At 37.8% G+C, this 25,925-nt stretch overlaps 1 protein-coding gene across 3 annotated transcripts in view; it reads right to left on the bottom strand.

Annotated features, from left to right (window-relative positions):
* Cntn3 (contactin 3) overlaps positions 1-25,925 on the bottom strand; it is a 361,039-nt gene that overhangs the window by 283,068 nt on the left and 52,046 nt on the right. The window contains exon 1 of one of the 3 annotated variants that reach the window (XM_029478972.2): positions 19,733-19,860. The exons of the other annotated variants lie outside the window; for them this stretch is intronic. The gene's annotated coding sequence lies outside the window, so the exon portion shown is untranslated. Of the gene's footprint in view, positions 1-19,732; positions 19,861-25,925 lie in introns of those variants that run through there. 3 annotated transcript variants of the gene reach the window in all.

Below are 25,925 nucleotides of genomic sequence, written 5' to 3'. Positions count from 1 at the left end.
ATGATGATAGAGGACTTCAAGAAGGACGTTAATAACACACTTAAAGAAATGCAGGAGAACACTGCTAAAAAGGAAGAAGACAATAAAGAGGAAGCACAAAAATCCCTTAAAGAATTGCAGGAGAACACTGCTAAAGAGTTACAAATCCTTAAAGAAAAACATGATAACATAATCAAACAGGTAGAAGTCCTTACAGAAAAACAGGAAAACACATCCAAACAGATGATGGAAATGAACAAAACCATACTAGACCTAAAAAGGGAAGTAGACACAATAAAGAAAACCCAAAATGAGGCAACACTGGAGATAGAAACCCTAGGAAAGAAATCTGGAACCATAGATATGAGCATCAGCAACAGAATACAAGAGATGGAAGAGAGAATCTCAGGTGCAGAAGATTCCATAGAGAACATCGGCACAACAATCAAGGAAAATGTAAAATGCAAAAAGATCCTAACTCAAAACATCCAAGAAATACAGGACACAATGAGAAGACCAAACCTACGGATAATAGGAGTGGATGAGAATGAAGATTTTCAACTCAAAGGACCAGCAAACATCTTCAACAAAATTATAGAAGAAAACTTCCCAAATCTAAAGAAAGAGATGCCCATGAACATACAAGAAGCCTACAGAACTCCAAATAGACTGGATCAGAAAAGAAATACCTCCCGACACATAATAATCAGAGCAACAAATGCTCTAAATAAAGATAGAATACTAAAAGCAGTAAGAGAAAAAGGCCAAGTAACATATAAAGGCAAGCCTATCAGAATTACACCAGATTTTTCACCAGAGACTATGAAAGCCAGAAGATCCTGGACAGATGTTATACAGACACTAAAAGAACACAAATTCCAGCCCAGGCTACTATACCCAGCCAAACTCTCAATTAACATAGATGGAGAAACCAAAGTATTCCACGACAAAACCAAATTCACACATTATCTCTCCACGAATCCAGCCCTTCAAAGGATAATAACAGAAAAAAACCAATACAAGGACAGGAACCACGCCCTAGAAACAACAAGAAGGTAATCCCTCAACAAACCTAAAAGAAGACAGCCACAAGAACAAAATGCCAACTTTAACATCAAAAATAACAGGAAACACCAATTTCTTTTCCTTAATATCTCTTAATATCAATGGACTCAACTCCCCGATAAAAAGACATAGACTAACAAACTGGCTACACAAACAAGACCCAACATTTTGCTGCTTACAGGAAACTCATCTCAGAGAAAAGGATAGACACTACCTCAGAATGAAAGGCTGGAAAACAATTCTCCAAGCAAATGGCATGAAGAAACAAGCTGGAGTAGCCATTCTAATATCTGATAAGATTGACTTCCAACCCAAAGTCATTAAAAAAGACAGGGAGGGACACTTCATACTCATCAAAGGTAAAATCCTCCAAGAGGAACTATCAATCCTGAATATCTATGCTCCAAATACAAAGGCAGCCACATTCATTAAAGAAACTTTAGTAAATCTCAAAGCACACATTGCACCTCATACAATAATAGTGGGAGACTTCAACACACCACTTTCACCAATGGACAGATCATGGAAACAGAAACTAAACAGGGACACAGTGAAACTAAGAGAAATTATGAATCAAATGGATCTGGCAGATATCTACAGAACATTCTATCCTAAAACAAAAGGATATACCTTCTTCTCAGCACCTCATGGTACCTTCTCCAAAATTGACCACATAATTGGTCACAAAACAGGCCTCAACAGATATAAAAATATTGAAATTGTCCCATGCATCCTATCAGATCATCATGGACTAAGGCTGATCTTCAATAACAAAATAAATAATAGAAAGCCAACCTTCACGTGGAAACTGAACAACACTCTTCTCAATGATACCTTGGTCAAGGAAGGAATAAAGAAAGAAATTAAGGACTTTTTAGAGTTCAATGAAAATGAAGCCACAACATACCCAAACTTATGGGACGCAATGAAAGCATTTTTAAGAGGAAAACTCATAGCTCTGAGTGCCTCCAAAAGGAAACTAGAGAGAGCACACATTAGCAGCTTGACAACACACCTAAAAGCACTAGAACAAAAGGAAGCAAATTCACCCAAGAGGAGTAGACGGCAGGAAATAATCAAACTCAGGGGTGAAATCAACCAAGTGGAAACAAGAAAAACTATTCAAAGAATCAACCAATCAAGGAGCTGGTTCTTTGAGAAAATCAACAAGATAGATAAACCCTTAGCCAGACTCACTAGAGGGCACAGGGAAAGCATCCTAATTAACAAAATCAGAAATGAAAAAGGAGACATAACAACAGATCCTGAAGACATCCAAAACACCATCAGATCCTTCTACCAAAGGCTATACTCAACAAAACTGGAGAACCTGGATGAAATGGACAAGTTCCTAGACAGATACCAGGTACCAAAGTTGAATCAAGATCAGGTTAATGATCTAAACAGCCCTATATCCCCCAAAGAAATAGAAGCAGTCATTAATAGTCTCCCAACTAAAAAAAGCCCAGGACCAGATGGGTTTAGTGCAGAGTTCTATCAGACCTTCAAAGAAGATCTAATCCCAGTTCTTCACAAACTATTCCACAAAATAGAAACAGAAGGTACTCTACCCAACTCATTCTATGAAGCCACAATTACTCTGATACCTAAACCACAAAAAGACCCAACAAAGATAGAAAACTTCAGACCAATATCCCTTATGAATATTGATGCAAAAATCCTCAATAAAGTTCTTGCTAACCGAATCCAAGAACACATCAAAACAATCATCCATCCTGACCAAGTAGGTTTCATCCCAGGGATGCAGGGATGGTTCAATATACGGAAATCCATCAACGTAATCCAGTATATAAACAAACTCAAAGACAAAAACCACATGGTCATCTCGTTAGATGCGGAAAAAGCATTTGACAAGATCCAACACCCATTCATGATAAAAGTCTTGGAAAGATCAGGAATTCAAGGCCCATACCTAAACATGATAAAAGCAATCTACAGCAAACCAGTAGCCAACATCAAAGTAAATGGTGAGAAGCTTGAAGCAATCCCTCTAAAATCAGGGACTAGACAAGGCTGTCCACTTTCTCCATACCTATTCAACATTGTACTTGAAGTCCTAGCCAGAGCAATTCGACAACAAAAGGAGATCAAAGGGATACAAATTGGAAAAGATGAAGTCAAAATATCACTTTTTGCAGATGATATGATAGTATATATAAGTGACCCTAAAAATTCCACCAGAGAACTCCTAAGCCTGATAAACAGCTTCGGTGAAGTAGCTGGATATAAAATTAACTCAAACAAATCAATGGCCTTTCTCTACACAAAGAATAAACAGGCTGAGAAAGAAATTAGGGAAACAACACCCTTCTCAATAGTCACAAATAATATAAAATATCTTGGCGTGACTCTAACTAAGGAAGTGAAAGATCTGTATAATAAAAACTTCAAGTCTCTGAAGAAAGAAATTATAGAAGATCTCAGAAGATGGAAAGATCTCCCATGCTCATGGATTGGCAGGATCAACATTGTAAAAATGGCTATCTTGCCAAAAGCAATCTACAGATTCAATGCAATCCCCATCAAAATTCCAAATCAATTCTTCAACGAATTAGAAAGTGCAATCTGCAAATTCATCAGGAATAACAAAAAACCTAGGATAGCAAAAACTCTTCTCAAGGATAAAAGAACCTCTGGTGGAATCACCATGCCGGACCTAAAGCTCTACTACAGAGCAATTGTGATAAAAACTGCATGGTACTGGTATAGTGACAGACAAATAGACCAATGGAATAGAATTGAAGACCCAGAAATGAACCCACACACCTATGGTCACTTGATCTTCGACAAGGGAGCTAAAAACATCCAGTGGAAGAAAGACAGCATTTTCAACAAATGGTGCTGGCACAACTGGTTGTTAACATGTAGAAGAATGCGAATCGATCCATTCCTATCTCCTTGTACTAAGGTCAAGTCTAAGTGGATCAAGGAACTTCACATAAAACCAGAGACACTGAAACTTATAGAGGAGAAAGTGGGGAAAAGCCTTGAAGATATGGGCACAGGGGAAAAATTCCTGAATAGAACAGTAATGGCTTGTGCTGTAAGATCGAGAATTGACAAGTGGGACCTCATGAAACTACAAAGCTTCTGCAAGGCTAAAGACACCATCAATAAGACAAAAAAACCACCAACAGATTGGGAAAGGATCTTCACCTATCCTAAATCAGATAAGGGACTAATATCCAATATATATAAAGAACTCAAGAAGGTGGACTCCAGAAAGTCAAATAACCCCATTAAAAAATGGGGCTCAGAACTGAACAAAGAATTCTCACCTGAGGAATACCGAATGGCAGAGAAGCACCTGAAAAAATGTTCAACATCCTTAATCATCAGGGAAATGCAAATCAAAACAACCCTGAGATTCCACCTCACACCAGTCAGAATGGCTAAGATCAAAAATTCAGGTGACAGCAGATGCTGGCGAGGATGTGGAGAAAGAGGAACACTCCTCCATTGTTGGTGGGATTGCAAGCTTGTACAACCACTCTGGAAATCAGTCTGGCGGTTCCTCAGAAAATTGGACATAGTACTACCGGAGGATCCAGCAATACCTCTCCTGGGCATATATCCAGAAGATGTCCCAACCGGTAAAAAGGACACATGCTCCACTATGTTCATAGCAGCCCTATTTATAATAGCCAGAAGCTGGAAAGAACCCAGATGTCCCTCAACAGAGGAATGGATACAGAAATTATGGTACATTTACACAATGGAGTACTACTCAGCTATTAAAAAGAATGAATTTATGAAATTCCTAGCCAAATGGATGGACCTGGAGGGCATCATCTTGAGTGAAGTAACACAATCACAAAAGAACTCACACAATATGTATTCATTGATAAGTGGATATTAGCCCAAAACTTAGGATACCCAAGATATAAGATACAATTTGCTAAACGCATGAAACTCAAGAAGAATGAAGACCAAAGTGTGGACACTGTGCACCTTCTTAGAATTGGGAACAAAACACCCAGGGAAGGAGCTACAGAGACAAAGTTCGTAGCTGTGATGAAAGGATGGACCATTTAGAGACTGCTGTATCCAGGGATCTGTCCCATAATCAGCTTCTAAACGCTGACACCATTGCATACACTAGCAAGATCTTGCTGAAAGGACCCAAATATAGCTGTCTCTTGTGAGACGATGCCGGGGCCTAGCAAACACAGGAGTGGATGTTCACAGTCAGCTATTGGATGTATCACAGGGCTCCCAATGGAGAAGCTAGAGAAAGTACCCAAGGAGCTAAAGGGATCTGCAACCCTATTGTTGGAACAACATGATGTACTAACCGGAACCCTGGAGCTCTTGTCTCTAGCTGCATATGTATCGAAAGATGGCCTAGTCGGCCATCAATGGAAAGAGAGGCCCATTGGACTTGCAAACTTTATATGCCCCAATATAGGGGAATGCCAGGGCCAAAAGAATGGGAATGGGTGGGTAGGGAAGTGGGGGGCGCTATGGGGGACTTTTGGGATAGTATTGGAAATGTAATTGAGGAAATTATGTAATAAAAATATTAAAAAAAAAAAAAAAAGAAAGGAGAGTGATTAAGGTTTTATCATAAGCTAAGAAAGTCAGGAGTGCTGAACTTGCACTAATATTCTCTCCCAGTAGATTTCTCCTGAGTCCAATTATTTGCAGGGTTGTAGAACTATTATTTTATTTAGCAATGCATTGCTTTGAGACTTATTTTTAAGGAACACTGAAAAGATAGATTCTTACTTACCCTCCGTTTTTTTGATGTCAGTTTTAGACATGCTTTACGTTACTGGGGTGTGCATATCTGAATAAATAACATTTACTATCAGAGGTGCATTTAAAAAGCAGATAGATTTTATTACATGAAGGAAAGAACGTATGTTTTGACATTTTGGTCCCTTGTATTACTTTTCTTCCTTTGGGCTGGAGTAGAGGAAAGAAATGAAAAAAAAAAAACACACACAAAAAAAAAAACAAGCTGGTGTTTCTATTGAGACTGAGAACTAAAATCCTGGAAATTGCTGGGGGTTTGCAGTAAACCCCAAGTTGATCCTCATGACATTCTAGGCTAGTCTGTAGTCCAGATATATATAGAACACAGGTGTGGCAACTACCCACAGCCTATGCTCAGCGATTCCCTCTCCTTCATAAATGTTCTGAGCATTTATTTTGACACATTGGCAAATAGCTTATTTTTCTTCCTATAAAGAGGCTTTTGCTAATTTTTTTTTAAAGTTCCACACTCATTTCACAAGGTATATAGATTTTTTTCATCTCCTGTGGATGAACCTGAACATAAATCATGGTATATGGAGGCCTTTATGGATGTTGACAATGACAACAAAACATGTCATATGCTACCTGGGGAAAAAGTATTAGCTTAAATGTCAAGATTTGATTTGTTTCAAGTATTCAGAATTGAATACTGTTGCTAAGAAATGTTCCTTTTAAAGCATGCAAAGTCATGATATCACAGTAACCTTTGTCCTGTATTGACTATGACATGCCCTGCACTAAGCTGACTTAATCTTTCCAACAGACACATGAAGGTGGTATTATGTGTCATCTTTAAATTATCTCATTTATAAGGAAGGAAATGGAAGTTTAAGGTGATGGTCTTATCTGTTTACCATCGCCCAGGTTACCATCAGAGGTCTGTTGTTCACTCCAAACTAAGAGTTCAACTGCTTGTGTCCACTCCCTAGAGTATAATATACTTCCTTATCCATTTAGAACAGTGAGTTCAGGGGAGGGGATGCTGCATGTTCTTTCAGAGGGTAAGAAAACATACTGCTCTTGCAAAAGATTCCACTTCCAGTAACAAAGTCAGGTAGACCTGTACTATCTGACACCCGCTTCTGGTCACTGTATCCGTGGGTACCAACCACCACTCAAGTATACACATATAACATGTAATTAGAAACAAATCTACTTTGTTGGACCCATGTATTTCAATATCCAGGCACTTGCTCTCAGAGTTGCTCCCAGGAAATCTAGCGTAGCTCCATTTTGATCGGGACATAATTTCCTCATGTTTCTACATTGGAGATAATTGACAAGTTATTTGTTCCTTTATGATTCAGAGAAGTTGGACAGGATTGAAGATGAGTAGGCTAAAAGGACCATGTAGGTACCATGAAAGGCCCCTTGACACAATCTGAACTCAAAGGCATTACAACTCATTTCCACGTGTTATTTGCTCAGAGAGTGAGCTCCATTTCCTGGGAAAAGCTGACAGACTGACCTGGCAGAGAGCCTTCCAGAACCACATACATAAAATCCGGACCTGCATGACCTGTCATGCAGTGCATTCTATTATAGAAGCTTGGCTTCTGCGAGGTTACCACTCCAGGGAACAATGCTTCTAAGAACTAGGAAAGTGAATACTTAGCAAAAACAGCCCTTTTCAGGGCTGCCAGCTGTCCTTCTGTGAGGAAGTATGTACCTGAAAGACGCAAAGAATTCTGTGAGCCCACAGTTCCCATATTGATTTCTATCTGGATTGTGCACATCTTCCTAAAATTACCTTTATGGATTCTCCTTCACTTATCTTTCAATAAAAGTGTTAAAGGTACAAAATAAGATAGTGAACAGTTTCAAATTTTCAATTTACAGATATCCTTTGTACCACGTGTACTAGTTAACATTTGTAGTCTTTAACATTTGATATGAATACTGACCTGAATATAAATTGTGTATTTTTTAAACTATGGAACTTAACACATGCATTTTTACTTTTATTGTATATGTTATAGTTTTCCAGGCAGCTATAAAAATCACAATGCTCAAGTCCAAGTAGATCAAGGACCTCCACATAAAACTAGATACAGTGAATCTAATAGAAAAGACAGTAAGAAATATCCTTAAACACATTGGTACAAAAAAAAAATGAATACCAATGGCTAAGGCTCTAAGATCAACAACTGACAAATGAGAACTCATGAAACTGAATAGCTTCTTTAAGGCAAAGGACACTGTCAATAGGACAAAGCAGCAACATACAAATTAGGAAAAGATATTTGGTAACCCTACTTCCAATTGAGGGCTAGCCAATGTATACAAAGAACTCAAGAAGTCAGACTCTAAAATCCAAATAACCTAATTTTAAAAGGGGGTGCTACAGAGCTACACAGAGACTTCTCAACTGAGGAATTTCAAAGTACCAAGAAGCATCTAGAGAAATGGTCAATATTCTTAAACATCAGGGAAATATAAATGAAAACAACCCTGAGATTCTACCTCACACCAATGAGAATGGCTAAGATCAAAAACTCAGGTGTCAGCAGATTCTGGAGAGGATGTGGAGAACGAGGAACACTCCTCCATTGCTGATGGGATTGCAAACTTGTACAACCACTCTGGAAATCAATCTGGAGGTTCCTTAGAAAATTGGAAATAGTTCTACCTGAAGACCTAGCTATACCACTCCTGGGCATATAACCCAAAAATGGTCCACCATGTCACAAAGACACATGCTACACTATGTTCATAGCAGGTTTATTTATAATAGTCAAATGCTGGAAACAACCCAGATGTCCCTGACTCAAAGAGTGGATACAGAAAATGTGGTTCATTTTCCCAATGGAATACTGTTCAGCTATTAACAATGAGGACATCATGAGTTTTGCAGGCAAATGGATGGAACTAGAAAATATCATCCTTAGTGAGGTAGCCCATACACATAAGGACATACATGGTATTTCTTCACTGATGAGTTGATATTAGCCAAATATTTGAATACCCATGATACAACTCACAGACCACATGAAGCTTAACAGGAAGGAAGGCCCAAGTGTGGATGATTCAATCCCACTTAGAAAGGGGAATAAAATAACCATAGGTGGCAGATGGAAGGAGGATTGAGGGTGAGAGAAGGAAGGGAGAGGGATAAAGGGAGGCAGTATCAGGTATGGGGGAAGTCAGGAAAGAAGCCCAGAAGATAAGGAGAATGAATAGAAATATGCAGCAATGTGGATTAGGGGACAGGGGCAGGATGGGGAACCACTAAATTTCTAGAAATCAGAGACATCTGAGGTGGGAGTGAGTTAGTGGGTGGGAGAGCACACTCTTAGATGCAAAGTGGAGGGGGGATCAGCTGGAGCAACTTGTAGAGGGGAAACCTTTAAAAGGGGGACAATATTTGAAGTGCAAATAAATAAAATACTTAAGGGCCAAGAAGTGGGAGTGGGTAGGTTGTGGAGTAGGGTGGCAGGGAGGGTATAGGGGACTTTTGGGATAGCATTTGAAATGTAAATGAAGGAAATATCTAATAAAAAAATGAAATTAAAATATATTTTTCTTCAAAAAAAAAAAAAAAAGAAAGTCACCTAACACTGATCTTTAACATTTGCTGGGCATTTATTCTATGCAGCCATGTATGCATTTTCACACAAGTATAATAGGCAGAGCTCATATACAAATACAGAGAAATTACAATTTGAGAAATTGAAGAAATTATATAGGGGTTCATTACATAACACACAAACTGAAGATCCACAAAAGTCTACTTCTCTACTTCCCTACATCATAGGGTTCAAAAACCATCCAAACATCTAACTGTCCAGGGAGTAAGTGAGAATACCAAGATCCTATTTAATCTAGGAATAGAAAGGAAGGAACTACTCATTCTGACTTCTATTAATGCATGCAGTAGCAACACAGTCTGTTTTTTTTTTGTTGCTGTTGTTTTTTTTTTTTTTTTACCAAATCATCTTAAAGTCTTATTTCTAATTCTACATATAATATTAAATTAGAAATATATCATGTAAATGTGGAAAAGGAAAGTGGAGATTATCAAGTTACTGAGAAATATTAACAATTTAACAATATATGGAAAGTTATTGGCAGTAAATTGTTTATGAAAGTTAATTAATGATAATCCAATTTAAGAGGGGAGTTTTATAAACTATGTGTAGGGACTAGCTTAGGCAACAATATGCCCATTATTTCCAGACCTCAAGAAAGAGCAGTAGCATATCTCCTGGATACACATGCTAGAGATACTCTTCCTTGTGTGCACAGAGAATATGCACAAACATAACTCCACAGCATTACTAGAAAGAGCAAAGACACAGAAAAGGCCAGATTATTTAACAAAAGAATGATAAGAGATCCATGGGGCAGTTTGGTTGACAGATGACCATTGAGCAGGAAGTGAACAAAGTACCCACTTTACATATCAACACAAACTAATATGTAATATATGTTACATTGAAAAGCAGACTGCAGAAAATAAAATACAATGTGATTTTCAGGAACTTCTTAAACATGAAACATAACAAGTGTGCATAATTACACAAATGCATAATAAAGCCACAGTAAAAAATAAATAGTTTGAGTCATATTGAAACACTTGTAACACATGAGCCAAAGAGACATGAGCAAGGAGAATTTAATACTTGTTCAAAGTCATCAACAGTATTCCATTTCATAACGTATTTTAAAACTATGTGTGTGTGTAGATAGAGAGATATACATATATATAGTTTACATATATAATTATAACATATATAACATATATATCACATATATGTTATACATATATTATATATATATGATACATATGATATATATGTGATATATATATGTATATAATTTTTCCTAAACTCTATGAAGTTATAAGCTAGAACAAAGTTTACATACAATACAGGATAAAAATTGGTTTCATCTTCATAGTCGACAATAAATGACCATAAAATATCCTATGTTGCAGTCTGTTGAGGATAAAGAAGAACTTTATGAAACAAACAAGCAAACAACAACAATAATAACAACAACAAAAATCCCTGCTCATTTCTTCCCATAGAGATGACAAGTGACAAATGGTTGACAAATATTTTAAAGTATTTAAACAAATAATTTAAGAAAAGTGCAAAGTAACAACCTGCAACTCATACAAAGATAAATCAGGATTGAAAGGATGGATTGTCTTATTATTATTATTACTTTTATTTGTTTACATTCCAGCATTGCTCTCCTCCTGGTACCCCCTCTCACAGTTCGTCATCCCATTCCTCCTTATCCCGTCTCCAAAAAAATGTCTCCCACCCCGCAAGCCTCCCCACTCTCTGGGGCCTCAAGTTTGTCAAGGGTTAGGTGCATCTTCTTCCACTAGAGCCGACCTCAGTAAACCTCTGCTATATATGTGTCCGGGCCACAGACCAGCTTGTGTATGCTGCCTCATTGTTGGCTCAGTGTCTGAGAGATCTTAGGGGTCCTGGTTAGTTAACATTGCTGGTCTTCCTATGGCATTGTCCTCCTCAACTTCTTCCAGCCTTTCCTTAATTCAACCACAGGGGTCCCAACTTCAGTCTAATGGTTGGGTGTAAGCATCTGCATCTGTCTCAGCTGCATGTTGGGCCTCTCAGAGCCTGTAAGCACACCATAGCTTTCAAATGCCAAGGTTAAAATGGGGAGGTTTGGAACACTGAGGTATGTAACTACATAGGCTTGCAGGTTCTTTAAGAGAAGGAGGGGCTCTGAAACAAGCCACCATGGTCTTTCCCATCCTAAAATATAACTTTATAGGTGGCTTTATCCTTATACAAATCCCTGTGCTTCTAATTGTAACAGACTGGGTTGGACAATGGTTTTCAAAGAGCCCCTCCCTGTTTCAGGAGATAAGTCATCCCCAAGCTACCCCAACTGTGGGCCACATAAAGGGAAATGGTAAATGAAGCTTTGTAAGTTCAGACACTAGAGGTAGAGCTGTTTGGGAGCACTGTCACTAGTCTCAGTTCAGTCAAGTTGTTTTGTTTTCTCAGATGCTAAGATAAAGTTTGATTATTTCTTTGTTCTACTTTTGTCCAGAGTGAATTTTTTTCAGGAGCACAAGAACCATGACTGTTCGTTGGGTTGGATGTTGATAAGATTGGAGTCAGTGGGAATACAGATGCAAAAGGCATTTCCTCCTCCCATCTAAAACACTGCTCAGGATATTTTTTTCTAGTACTTGAAGTTTTAAAATGAATCTACATTTTAAAAAAAAAACCTATTTAATGTAGTTCTGACATGCATGGCAATTTAAGAATAATGACATAAGCCACCATTAACTACTCAGCTAAGATAGATAGGGGAATATTATATAACCTGAGGTGTAAGAAACAATGAAGCTTTTAGTCTCACATTAGGTATAGTATAGCTGTCAACAGAAATTAGTTAATGATACCTATTATCTAAATAGCACTCAAAATATGTCCCAACTTTTCCCCTTATTTATTCCATTCCACAATTACATTTTTGAAAGCCACTTTTAGTTTATGTTTTCTTTATAACATAAGGGTTATCAATTAAAGAAGTGGATTTTCAGTCTGTCTTACTTAAAGAATCAAAAGGCCTGCTGTTAAAATTTATCTAACAGCTAAAAAAAGAAAAACCACAGTATAAGAGTCTAGTGATTCCAACACAAAGCATACACGGAATGGGAAGAAGTAGGAGACATGTGTGAATACAGATGAGAACTCACAGACATTTAAAAGAGCAGTATGATAGGGAAATACAGTTAAGCCCAAGCAAATAGTTTATGCTGGGAAGGTATAACCCTATGGTAGAAATAGGTACTCAGAGATTAATTCAATAGAGATTTGGATTTTAATACTTCAGAAAAAGCTCTAATTTTAAACTCTGCCTCTGTTTTCTTACAAATGATGTATTAAACAGTATAAGATACCAGAATAAGATTTGAACTGAAGGAAGAGGAAACTACAAACTCAGGGAAAATGAATGGACATGGATAAGCAAAAATACTCTCCAGGTAAAAATGGTTTAAATTATCTTGGTAAAACTCCCACATTGGTACATTCAATGAACAAAATATTCAATATTATTTTGTAATGTTTACCTACATGTATTCACATTTTATGAACAGAGAATAACTTGCACATCTTCAATAATGCCCCTCATAAAGTCTCCTAAGTTCTTTTATCTCAAAACTATAAACATACAAACAAATGCAGAGTTAAACGTGCAACCAGACTAGGATGTACTCAACACTTTCATGAATGGGACTTCATGAAACTGAAAACTTTCTGTAAGGCAAAGGACGCTGTCAATAGGACAAAATGTCAACCTACAGATTGAGAAAAGATATTTATTAACTCTACATCCAATAGAGGGCTAAATATAAAGAACTCTAGAAATTAGACTCCAGAAAACCAAATAACCCCATTTTAAAAGGGGGCTACAGAGCTAAACAGAGAATTTTCAGCTGAGGAATCTTGAATGGCTGAAAAGCACCTTAAAAAATGTTCAACATTCCTTGCCATCAGAGAAATTCAAATCAAAACGACCCTAAGATTCTACCTTACACCAATCACAAATGGCTAAAATAAAAAACTCAGGTGACAGCAGATATTGGAGAGAATGTAGAGAAAGAGGAACACTCAATCACTGCTGGTGGGATTGCAAAATGGGACAATGACCCTGAAAATCAAACTGGAAGTTCCTCAGAAAATTAGAAATAAATGTACCTAAAGACCCAGTTATACCACTCTTTGGCATATACCCCAAAGATGCCACATCATACCAATGGGGCACATGTGCCACTATGTGAACTATGTGAACTATGTTCACAGCAAGTTTATTTATGATAGTCAGAAGCTGGAAACAATACAGATGTCCCTGATTTGAAGAATGGATACAGAAAATGTGGTTTATTTACACAATGGAATACTATTCAGCTATTAAGGAGGACATCATGAGTTTTGCAGGCAAATGGATGAAACTAGAAAATATCATCCTGAGGTAACTGGAAACCAAATGTATGTACTCACTAATAAGTTGATATTAGCCAAAAACTAGAGAATACCTAGGATACAATCCAAAGAACTCAAAAAGGTTAACAAGTAGAAGGACCCAAGTAAGGATGCTTCAATCCCACTTGGGAGGGAGAAGAAAGCAATCTTGGGAGGGAGGGACCTGAGTGGGAGAGGGGATGGGGAAAGGAAAGAAGGGGAAATGATTGGGGACAGAGACAGGAGAGAAGCCCTGAGGGCCAGCAGAATGAATGGAAATATGCAACCTCAGGGAGTGGGAGTAGGAGAATCCTCTAGAAAGTATCAAAGACCTGGGAGGTTAAATCCAGTGACCTGCCTAACTTGGAATCCATCTCAAGGGGAGGCTCCAAGGCTATTACTGATGCTATGGTGTACTTACAGACAGGAACCTAGCATGACTGTCTTCTAAGAAGCCCAACAAGCAGCTGACTGAGACGGAAGCAGAAATACCTGACCACTGGACCACTGGACTGAAGTCAGAGACCCCTGTGGTTGAATTAGGGAAAGCTAGAAGGAGCAGAAGAGGAAGGCAACCCCATAGAAAGACCAGGAGTCTCAACTATTCTGGACCCTTGAGATCTCTCAGACACTGAGACACCAACCAAGCAGTATACAGAGCTGGTCTGAAGCCCCTGACACATATATAGCAGAAAACTACCTGGTCTGGCCTCAGTGGGAGAAGACAACCCTAACCCTCCTCAAGAGACTTGAGGCCCCAGGGAGTGGGGAGGTCTGTCATGGGGGAAGGGTCATACTCTTAGAGACAGGGGAAGGGAGAGATGGGTTAAGGAACTGTAAGAGGGCAGACTTAGAGGGGAGCAACAACTGGATTGCAAAAAAAAAAAAGTAAACAAACAAGTAACACAACACTTTTCCATTGTTATCAGACCATACAAATGTCAAAGTCAGATGGAAATCTGAACACAGTGCAGAAGCCACTCTGGTAAGGAAGCAGAAGATGACCCTTTGAGAGTTTACCCTACTTGATGATCTATAAAGGTACAAAACATCAAAGAGTATAAAGAAATTGCTTTTCCCTCAAATGGTTATTAATCATATTTGACAGACAGGTTAGAGCTAAACTTTCACAGGGGAGACCATGGAGTCATTGGAGCTACATTAATCAGGAACTAGCACATGAGACTCAGAAAACAACACAACCTGATTTTTCAATATTGACCACAGACCACAAGGTAGACAATAAATTGGGGAAACTGAAATGGGAGGTCAGGCTGGCATTGAAAGGGAACTGATATTATTAGAACATCTTTCAATAAATTATGATGTGAACTTTCAACCAAATGATGTAATAGTGTATAGTCATACAGTCCAAATGGAAAGATGTTTGGGTTTGAGAATGGAACTTACAGTAACTTTATTATTTTTAGGTCACTTTGTTAACTCTTTATCTGAACACAACATGTTTTGTTCTTAAGTTTAGATTTAGATTATAGTCTTGTGAATGCTAGGAACTTAATGAGACATACACATCTATCCATATTTGGGTCATTTTACCCAATAACTTTCATTTGCAAGTATTTAGCAAAGTTTCTGAGACCTTAAATATTGAATAGAATCTTCAATCTAATATATAAACAGAATGATTGTATCTAAGAAGAAATGGCTCAAACCATCAGAAGAGTTCTTTTGAGTGTTACTTCAAAGAGCAGAGAGACCCACACTCTACTCTTGAAGAATATTCTATCCTATTTAATGAGAGCATTAGAATGGAATTCAGACATCTACATGTTTTGTAGGTATTCCAGGTAAGTCCTGGAGCAGTAAGGCTGAGAACTACCAGAAACATATTCACAATTATGAGGTATAGAACAAGAAAATTTTAAAAACCACAAATTTGAGGGCTTACTGTGTAAACCTGAAAATTTGAGTTTGCATTCTTTTCATTTTATTTTATTTTGTCTTCAAACATTTATCGAAGGTTTCATGTTCCACATGAAATGGAATAAACACATCCTACTATTTCTCTCCAACCAGATATGACCTGGTTTGCTTACTGTTGCTGGGGGCCTGGGCTGGGAACATCCTCTTTGAGACAGTGGAGGAGGAATGGGATGAGAAAGTGTCAGAGGGTGAACCTGGAGGGGCATAACGACTGAAGTTTGCATTCGTAGCACTCACAAAAACACAGTTTCATATTACAAGCCTGTAACCTTAGCACTGGGTATGAAAGTGTAAAATCAAATGAATGACAGGAGCTTGCTAGAAAAACACAGTGAGTTTCAGGTTCAAAAAAGGCTCTGTCTCAAAACAATAAGAAGGCAGAGAAGCAGATCAGGGAAACATCCTAGTGTCAGTCTCTAGCCTCCTTGTGCACCCTCTTGAGTGAAGCACACACACATGGACACAAATACATATAGCACATACAGACAGAGATATACCCCCCCCCGCCCCTCTTTCTCTCAAAATGTTACAGTTGATGGCTACTGGGATTTTTCCTGGTAGGAATAATACTTCAAAACCTGAGGAGTTAACGAATAGCAATTAAGTAACGTTAATTCTAAACTAAAATTAGAATATCTATTACTGCTTTAAAAGTTTTAAATAGAAAAGAACAGATGTGAAGTAAAAGGAGGTAATATCAGTTATAGAAGTTTCAGTGAGGAGAGCCATGAGAGGATAGTGCAGAGATGTGAAAGGAGAAGGATAATTTACATTAAGGATGTCTGAAAGGGATATATGTAAACCTTCTAGTGTATATGCTTCCTAAATGTATGCTTATAGGTGTAGTCATACAAACACATAAATTAGAGCTATCCTTCCAGAGGATAATCTTCCTCCCAGAAGCCATAGGACACTAAATAAAAAACTCAGAGTAGGTATGGAACAACTCCCCTTCAGCTTTTGGCCAGGGGTATGCTGGAGAAGACATCCAATATGAGCTATTGTTGTTGCTCATTATTGCTCACTGGAAGTTGATAAGACCCTATCGCTGAAGATATACACAGTTCAGTCATACAACATAGAGAAATAAAGTTGGTCCTGACCAGGAAGCTTCCTCTCTGGTGGTTATATTTCATGGAACCCGAGGGTGCTATGTAGTCTTCCAGAGTAGAATCCAGTGGTAAACACTGTAAGCTACAATAATGACCAGAATGATAACATGTGTCCAGTTATACAGTAGTGGCAGTGGCATGGATATTATTGAAGTAACCAAGAGTTTTTTTTTAGTTTTATTTAAGTTCAGTTCCATAGGATGAAAATCATTCCTGGTATGATAAATGAGACCAAGAACCAGTGGGTGTAGAAATCCTACTCCCCAAGGGGTGAATTTACAAATGTTACTTTGCTAAGTAGGCATAGTGTGATACTACTTTCTAGATTCTATACCCATATATTACTGAAGCTCTCAGTAAGTTTTGGGGGATAACAGTTAATACAGAAACTCACAACTGGACAAAGTATAGATGATGACTAGAGAATAGTCAATCATAAATAGAAAAGTGTTATCATCTCCCCCTGGGCCAAGGCTCAGAGACCATCATGGAGTAAGGAAGAGGCTGAATCATTGTAAAAGCGAGGCGTCCAGGAAGACTAGAACAAAGAATCATCTTTTGGACATGACGAGATCACCAATCACCACACTCATGAACTTACAGAAGCGATACATTCCTAGACAAGGCCAAACCAACATCCAAAAAAGATCAAAGCAGCCAATAGTCCAACCTGGAAGATGGAGACCCTGACAACTACACACCACTATGAACACTGTTGACCACTGAAGCTACTGGGGAGGGAGAGTCAAACTTGTTTGTTTGCTTCCATTTATTTATTTATTTATTTATTTATTTGTTTGTTTGTTTGTTCGTTCGTTCGTTCGTTCGTTCGTTCGTTTTACATCCAGATTGCAGTCCCAGTACCTTCTCTCCTTCCAATTCAACTCTCACAAATCCTTCCCCCATTATGCCCTCTTTTTTTCCTCAGAGGAAGGAGATCTCCCTTCGGTAACACCCTGCCTTGGGACATCAAGCCACAAGAAGACTAAACAAATCTCCCAGAGACACAAACAAAGTCAGAGACTCTCCTTGATCCAACTGTTAGGGAATCACTTGAAGGCCAAGCTGGACAACTGCTCCAACTCTATAGTGGGCCTATGTCCAGCCCCTAAATGCACTTTAGTTCGTGGTTTAGTCTCTGCCAGTCTCCGTGGGTCTAGGTTAGTTGACTTTGTAAGTCTTGTAGTGTCCTTGACCTATGGAACTTGCTCAATCCTATCCCCTACTCTTGCACAAGACTCCCTGAGCTCCTCCTGATGTTTGGCTGTAGGTCTCTGCATCTGTTTCTATCAGTTGGTGCATCTACACAATGGGATACTATTCAGCTATTAAAAAACAATTGCAGGAAAATGGATAGAACTAGAAAATATCATGCTGAGTAAAGTAACCCAGACCCAGAAAGACATGCATATTATGTAGTACTCATAAGTTAGTATTAGCTAAAATGTACAGAATGACCATGCTATAATCCACAGACCCAAAGAAACATGACCCAAAGGAGCATATGTGAATCTCAGAACGTGAAATAGAATAGACATCATAGGTGGATAGAGGGAGGAAACTTTGTGGGAGAGTGGGTGAGGGGGGATGAGGATAACTATCAAGTAGTGCAGGGGAGGGCTGGGAATAAGAATGGAAATCAGAGGGGTCCACCTCTGGAACTACATGGAGACCTGATAACAGGTAAGCCTCCTAGAATCTATGTTAGTAACTCTAGCACAGACTTATGCAGACTGAAGTGGCCACCTCCTGTAGCCAGGCGAGACTTCCAATAGAAGGAGGGGAACATCAACACACCCACAAAACCTTAGACCCAAAATTTGTCCTGCCTCTAAGATTTATAAAGATAAAGATGGAGCAAAGACTAAGGGAACAACCAACCAATGACTGGTCCAACTTGAGACTCATAACATGGAAGAGATCCAACCCCTGACACTATTAATGATGCTCTGCTATGCTTACAGATAGGAGCCTATCATAATTGTCTCCTGAGAGGTTTCATCGAGCAGTAGATGGAAACAATCTAGACATCTACAGCTAAAGGTCAGTTTTTTTTGTTTGTTGATTGTTTGGTTGGGGGGGGTCTTTTTCTTTGGCCCTTGGTGGATTAACCTTGCCCCAGTGGATGCCCCCACCCACATAAGAATATGGGCAACATAAACTGGATTTGGTGGGTGATAAAACAAAATAAGAGAATGTGAAGTTGGGAGGAGGCAGGAGAGCCAAAGACAGATATATGAGGAGCTTTTAAAGAAATATTATCAAAATATATTGAATGTGTACATAATACTCTGAAGGAATAGAATCATTATATTTAAAACAAATATCTATACAAGAATACAAAAAGTAAAGTATCTTAATATGTCTGAATTCCGACAAGACAATGAGATTCTGCAGCATTATCAAAACAATTTTCTGCAAATTTATTCTGTATGGCTATCTAAAAACTCACTCCTTTTTTCAGTGTGTGTATGCATGTGTGTATGTATGTGTGTATGTTTATGTGCATATATGTATGTCTGCATTGTGTGTGTGTGTGTGCATGTGTTCGTGTTGTTCTGTATGAAAGAGATGTGGAGGGAAGGAGGAAGGGAAGGAGAGAGAGAAAAGAAAACCTATTGCATGTGTTGACAATGTAGGGCAATTTTTCAGAGTCAGTTGTCTCCACTCTGTGGTCCAGGCAGTCATGTGCTCAGGTGTTCGGGCATGTACGGCAGGTACATTTTCTTAACTCACTGAACCATCTTGCTCCCCTATCAGACTTTTAAGACTCTAAAAACTATTCCTTTCCAATCTTCTCACTGTGGTTAATATTTTAATAACTCTAAGTACAGTCGGTGTCATTTTCACAAGATTCAAATTCCATTACCACATGTGGGATTTGTAAAATCTTACCTATGTATTCACAGGCACCACTGTAGTCATCGACCACATTCACAGCTCAAGTAGACCGACTGACTGTAGTTGTAAACCCACCAATGTCAAGGGAGAGGTCATTTATTTACGCAATTTCTGATCTCTTCTGAAAAACGTACAGAAGACTTCATCTTTAAATTTGAAACGCATCATAAAAATACAAAGATACTCAGGGATACAAGGGAAATTGACTTTTGCTGTCATTAGTTATAGTTGTTATATGGTTTACGACAAACACGTACACGAACATCCCTACACACACTGGTAAATTAAAAGCCAAGCGGGAAAGGCAACCTGCTATTTAGGAGCTTTCACTGCCTGCTCCATGTTTTAAAAGGCAGTTGGAGTAGAGATCCAATTTCTTCTTCAATCATTCAAATTTAATCATGTCTTACTAACATTTCAAATAGTTACTTTCAGTGTTTTTCTGACACTTGAGGCAATCAGTCCACAAATTCTCACATTTACAACATCTGGCAAAATTTCAAAATTGACGATGCTTAATTTTATTTGCTGAAAATGCTTATTTTGTTAGTTCTTCAAACAGATTTTGCTCATTTGTTTGTTTGCCTTTATTCTCAACTCCACGGAGCTCTCCTCCATCACAAGTCTCCATGACATTTTTACCTATGGAGTCCATGAACAAAAAAAAAAAAAAAAAATCAAGCTGGACTAGTAGACTCCCATAAATGTTCTTACCTCAATAATTAATTTTAAAATATGCATGTACCTGAGCATATTACTATGTATATGAACAAAAGGCTTGCTAATGATTTATAAAATATGCAAATTTCTTCTGTCAGCTATTCTTGGCATGGGAAGGCTCTCCAATTCAGGAGGATGGGTCCACTCCCATTTTATTTCCATGCAATGGAAGGCATCACAGGCAGGTGTATCACAATGAGCTGCACTCTAATAATGTGACAGATATCATTGAAATATATACATGTGAGCACATGCATACACAGCACACACTGATGTCTTCATTTATATGGGATTGGCTTCTAACTGAAATTTTATGAAATAGCCAATTTTACATACCTCCAAATTGCTTAAAAATAGTAAGACTTCAAATTTCAATCTAGAAAGTAAATAGCATGACAAAATTACTTTCCCTATAGCTGTCATGAATAGAAGCAACTTTGGACACGTTTATAGATCAGTGATACCTTTGTTTCACTAACACCAACTATGAACATTTTCAAAACAATATTAATTGCTTGTGTTTCATCACTTCTACCACATTTCTCTTTGATCTATTGGGTTGATAGCATTTTGTATCTTAAACGCTTCTAACACTGTTCACTTCTCCACTATAGGCACTGACTCTCATCTACTCTGCAAATTTTATTCAATATTCATTGATAATATGTATGGTGAAAGTTTTTTTACTCTAAAGCTTAAGATTTATTTAGAAAACATTTTTATATTTTCTTAATGTCAATTGTAAGAATGTGCTACTTCAGAAGTAGGATTGTGGTTTAGTAGGTAAGAGCACTTATTGATCTTCTAGAGGACCCAAGTTCAATTCCCAGCACCCACCAAGGATGATTTACAACCACATAACAACAGCCCCAAGGGATCTGCTTGCCTTTTCTGCACTGTAGTGCATGTTCAGGGTATGACCACTGTGAGTAGCACACATACACAGAAAAATGAATAAATTTCTTTGAAAAACAATACCCGATTTAGCACTAAATTAAATATGTCATCTGCCAATGGCCCTCCTAACATTTTGTTTTGGTCATTTAAATCCTATAGCACAGAATTTATGTTTGTGTATGTACTCCAAATGGATAGCCATTTATACCATTTCTACCAATAACACCTATTAAATGAACACTTTATCTGCCACTGAATTGAAATATCATCATTGAAATTATTTGCATACCTCAAACTTTATTTCTGAACATAACAACAAAGTTTACCACTACAATCATCTATTCTTAGGTCAAACATAAAGGTTCCTAAGATACTTTGGGAAATAATGAGACTCAAATGTCTCTTGACATGACCCTTTCTTAATTATAACCTTATAAGGCTAACCATTTAGAAAAAGCCAGGTGAGGCTTCTATTTTTTCATACACATTTTGGTTATCTAAATACTATTTATTTAAAAAAAAAACATTGATTCTTATGGTGTGTACATGACTGCTTTGTCTGTATACATGCATGTATATCACATATATGTCTGAAACTTACAAGGCCAGAAAAGAACATTAGATGACCTTAAAGTGAACTCCCCAATGGTTTAGAGCTGCCATGTGGGTGCTGGGAACTGAACTTAGGTCTTCTGCAAAAGCAGCAAGTGCTTTAACCACTGAGTCCTCTCTTCAGTCCTCTAAATGCTGTCTGTTTTTACTTCATCAACATACTAAACAAAGGTTGACAAGTGAACTTTATCAGATATTTTGCCAGTGAATATTATTATAAAGCTTTTGGAACTTAATTATTAATTTTAATGCCACATTAAAGCATTCTAATATTATTAATAAGCACCATGATTAAGAAATCATAGAAACAATTATTTTCACAATAATCTCAAAAATATCTAGGAATAAGCTTTACTTAAGAGATAAAAAACTTTTATCGAAAACAAACAAACAAACAAATATCAAGGTTACAATTCTAGAGGTATTAACATACTATATTTCTATATTTCAAGCTATATTGTAGAGCTATATTGATAAAAAACAAAATGGAACCAGCAAAAATCAGAAATGCAGACCAAAAGAATACAGTAGAAGACCCAGTATGCACAAAAACTACAGTCATCTGATTTGATAAAGATGCCAAAATATACACTGGAAAAAAGACAGCATCTTTAACAAATGGTTCAAGGAAAATTAAATGTCTACATGGAGACAAATGAAAGTAACCAATATCTATTACCCTGTACAAAAATCTAAACTACAAGTTGATCCCAGGTTTCAATATGAACCCAAGACTGTTTAAATTGATAGAAGTATTGGCAGTGTTATACAGGACAGAGATGGAGACTTTCTGAATAGGATTCCCTGCACTCAGGAATTAGGGCCAACAACTGACAAGTGGGACCTCATAAACCTAAATTGCCCTTTTATAGCAAAGAAGGCATCAGATAAATAGAGAGCAAGAAGGCTAGAGACTCAGAAGGAATCTTTGCCAGCTACTCATACAATAGAAGAATGAACATGTAGAATAAACAAAGAACTCAAGAAGTCACAAATAATCAAGAAAGTTACACACACAATAACTCTCTCTCTCTCTCTCTCTCTCTCTCTCTCTCTCTCTCTCTCTCTCTCTCTCTCTCACACACACACACACACACACACACACACACACATACTCACCACAAATGGGCTATATATCTAAACAGAGAAGAGTTTTCAAAAACAAGTAAGTTAAAAATGGCCAAGAAATACCATAAAACCTTTTTTGTTGTTGTTGTTGTTGTTCTCTTCTCAAGACAGGGTTTCTCTGTGTAGCCCTGGCTGTCCTGGAAATCACCCTGTAGACCAGGCTGGCCTTGAACTCAGAAATCTGCCTGCCTCTGCCTCCCAAGTGCTGGGATTAAAGGCATGTGCCATCACGCCCAGCTATAAAAATCTTTTAATGTCTTTGGCAATAGAAGAATGCAACTTACACCTATTTTGATAAGACACAGTACTCAATTAAAATGGTTAAGATCAGGAAAGCAGCTAAAAGTTTCTGTTGCAGGTTCATAGAAAGAAGAACCCTCATTCACTGTTAGCGGGATTGTAAACCACTGCAGTCACAATAGAATTCTATTTGGCTATAAAGAAAAATAAAATCGTGGACTTTCCAGGTAAGTGGATGCGATGAGAAAATATTACACTGAGCTATGTATAACCCAGCCTCAGAAAGACAAATGCTACAAGCTCTCTTATTTATAGATACTAGCTCTGAATCTTACATTTGATTATATAACCCGAAGTGTCCACAGAAACCAGGAGTATTAGTTGTTTCTAGATCTGTTTCTAGATCTAAGGAACTTGTTGGGGGAAGGGATATTTAACCATACAAGTTTATAGTCCAACTGCAAGAGAAGTCAAGGCAGGAACATGGAGACAAAGAATGAATTTGAAGCCATAGTAGAATATTGCTTTCTGGTCTGTGCCCTATGGCTTGCCCAATTTGCTTCTTATACCACTCAGGGTCACCTACATAAGAGTTGCACTGCCTACAGTGAGGTAGGTCCTCTCACATTAAGCAGGAATTAAGAAAATGCCATACAGGCTTGTCTACAAGCCAATGTGATGGAGACATTTTTTCGACTGATAACTATGGCTGACAAGAAAACCAACCAACACACCAGTTAAGTAAAAGGAGGCAATGTGAGGGTTGTGGAGGAGGTGTAGAGAAAGGGATATGAAGTCTCTATGGAAGGAGAAATGGGGAAATGATAAACTTTAATTAAGGATTGGAAAAAGGGGTGATGCAGAAGAAAGGGAGAAAAAGAAATAAACATCTCTAAGGGTGTCTGAAAAATCCATAGAGAAACAATAATTCATGTTTACTTTCAATGTATGTGTGATTGTGTGAGGGGCTGAGCTGCAAATGGAGTTATGGCACAGAGGATGACGATCCTCCCTCTAGATTCAGAGTAACAAGAATCTCAGTACCAAGAATATGAACCTCCTTTTGATTTGTTGATCAGGTGAGTCAAAGAAATTCTCAAAATATTATAGGCTATTGGCATTCTTGTTTGCCTCCCAGAAAGGAAAAAATTTCTTTTGTGGAAGACATTGCCTATTTCAGACATAGGACTCAGAAATAGAGATAGACATGACCTTTAAACCTCCTATCTGAAGACTGGTAACTCTTGTAGTAATGGGCAGTGCTATAGAAACTGCCAAAAGAGAAGAACAATCAATAGTCCTACCCAGCTGTATCTGACCTGGTAAGACTTTGCTCCTCAATGACATAGTCATGACAAGTTTATTGTGGGGATAACAGCTGTCTAATTAGAATTCTTCATGTTCAACAAGAGAGAATTAATTCTTGGTACTATAAACCTAACCAAACATCCATGGTACATGGTGGTACAGTCCCTAGAAGGGACCCTACTTGTGCCATTTTCCCAATGTAATGTAAATTTTAATCATACTAAATACATATCCTTACAGGTACAGATATATACAGCTCTCAAGCCTCTTCAAAGATGCCCATACCCCTTTATTTCAATAGCTAAAAACTGCTGAAAAGATTCACAAGCAGCTGGAGTGCAGAGAAAACCCAGCATAATCAACTCCACTTGATATATCTAAAGCACAACCCCTACACATAAGGACTAGGGGAAATCATAGAAGAGGTAGTGCGAAAATGGTAAAAGCCAGAGAACCAGGATGTCCTCTGCCAAACAGCGTATTCTAGACATGATAGGGTTTCATCCATGGAATCTCAACAATTCTGTTGTCTAAACAAGTCTTTTATAATGATAACATTAGTTGGCATGCCAACATGGATGGGGGACACTCCTAGTGGAAGAGCTAGAAGCAGTCAATGACTGCTGAGAAACAGGGAATTCGTTTTCTCCAGGAAGAGCTCAATGATTGGCTATTCAATTTTAAGTGTCAGCTCTAAACATATACAAATATGAGCAACACTAGATGGATTCAGCTTGTTATATATAAGTATTTCCATATAACTGTATATGTATATACATACACATACATATACATACACATAAGAATAAAATTTTATGAATTTGAGGGTAGATAGAACCACAAGAAAAATTGGAGGAGGAAGAGGTAGAGATTACATAAGTAAAGTGCTCATGTATGAAATTCTCAAAGTTTAAAAACGCTAAATTACATATATCCTCATTTCCACAGAGCAAGCATTTCCAATAAAAGACACATTTAGAGACCCACTGAGTAGTGTGCTATAGTTCCCACACTGATGATGCAGGGTTTTTAGACTAGAATTCTAACACACAAATAAACAGAGAGACTCAAGAATGGATATTAATTTAGTTTCTATTTACATTGTTGTGGGAAAAAAAACACCCTGAAAAAAAATCAACTTAAGAGAGAAGGGGTTGATTTGCCTCACGATTGTGGTTACACTCCACCATTCCAGGGAAGTAAAAGCCTCAGGAACTTGACCTAACTGATCCTATCACACCCACTGTCAAGAGCAGATAACAATAGATTTATGCATAAGGTT

This window comes from Mus caroli, unplaced genomic scaffold, assembly GCF_978045245.1.
Source record: "Mus caroli unplaced genomic scaffold, Mus_caroli_1 scaffold_7, whole genome shotgun sequence".
Lineage (NCBI taxonomy): Eukaryota > Metazoa > Chordata > Mammalia > Rodentia > Muridae > Mus > Mus caroli.
Note: the sequence above shows the minus strand (reverse complement) of the source record. Positions and strands in the feature narration are given on the sequence as shown.